A 1,458-nucleotide genomic window follows, 5' to 3' on the forward strand; every position below is an offset into this window, starting at 1 on the left:
CATTCTCTTAATGAATAGAATGATTTGTTCTAATGGTGTTTGTAAATAGGATCTCAAGTCCACATCTTGTATAGCAATCAACCACTAAGAAGAATATATGCAGTTTGTTATTTGTTGAAACTGTACTTCCGATTTGATTTGAAACTGTCTCATTGCTGTTTATCAATAAAATTTTGGAAAAAAAATAATAATATGAATACCCAAGGAGACCAGAAAAAAAAAAGAAAATAGAGACATGGAAGAAGAGGAAGAGATTAGAAATAAGAATCAAAGACAAAGGGGGATCATGCTAACTTTGGGATACTGGTGCAAAAGACCAGAGGGAAAGAGAGAAAGAAGAGATAAAAAGAACAGAAGAGAACCACAACTAGAAAGAGGCTAGAAACCACATTCACACTCATATAAAAACAATATCAAACAATGAAGGAGAAAAACAAAAACCACAATAACAGTAAAAGCAAGCAAGAGAAAGAGGAAAAGAAAGAGAAAAAAAATTCACTTCCAAGTTTGTCTCTGCTGTCCCTTGCAGGCGATGTGTGGAGACAGAGTCCTGATCCATGTTGATTTGTCCCAGCTAGCCAGAAGTAGCTTTTAGTCCGAATTGTGGATAATCTCAGTGAGCTTGCACCTTCTGGATGAAACCAGATCCCTTCAGCCTGCAGTAGTCAGTGCAACTTTTGTGGGCATGAGCCCAGCTGGGAGCCACTAGATGGAACCAGTAGCCACTGAGTTCTGAGCTCAGCCAGCCCTTCTCTAAGATGGTTTCTGGTCAATTTTCTCTCACACTGCACAACTGAACACTCCGCACTCACCACCAGCTAGTGCAGTCATTCAGGTCTGCTGCTCCCTTCCACTGCTGCATCTCTGTGTGGAGGCCTCTGGGCTCACCAGCATTCTCCATGTGTCTGCAGGCTTGAATCATTCCTCTCACGCAGTAAGCCCTGTCTCAGAAAGAAGGGACACCTCTCACTATCTACTTCTTTTTCATTCAAGTTTCTCTCTTCTCTCTGTGTGATTCCTTTCATGCTTCAGATTCTTCCTAGGTCCAGGGGACCCACTTCTTTCCTTCTTGTCTTCCTCATGTTGCTATATTCTGGCATCTGGATGGTGACCCTCAGAGAAGCTCTTTCTTGCCTGCTTCGCACTCTGCCATCTTGGTGCTGAATCCCCCTTACTTTGCATCCACTCAGGAAATTGTGGAACATCCTCACACCCTGCTTCTTTGCATTTCTTTGGAAATGAGGCAGGAAGGCATGTCACTTATATAGCTAGCTGGGAAAGGAGGTATGATAAAATGCTGGAATGCATGTGCAGAACAATACTTAGAGCCCTGCATCTTATTTTTAAATTTCATCTGTGTCTCACTCATTGTTCTGCATGGCGTTACTTAATTTCCATGTGTTTATATACTTTTGTGGTTTCTTTTGCCACTGACTTACACTTTCATCACATGAGAAC

Source organism: Octodon degus, unplaced genomic scaffold (genome assembly GCF_000260255.1).
Source record: "Octodon degus isolate 3935 unplaced genomic scaffold, OctDeg1.0 scaffold00147, whole genome shotgun sequence".
NCBI classification, from domain to species: Eukaryota; Metazoa; Chordata; class Mammalia; order Rodentia; family Octodontidae; genus Octodon; species Octodon degus.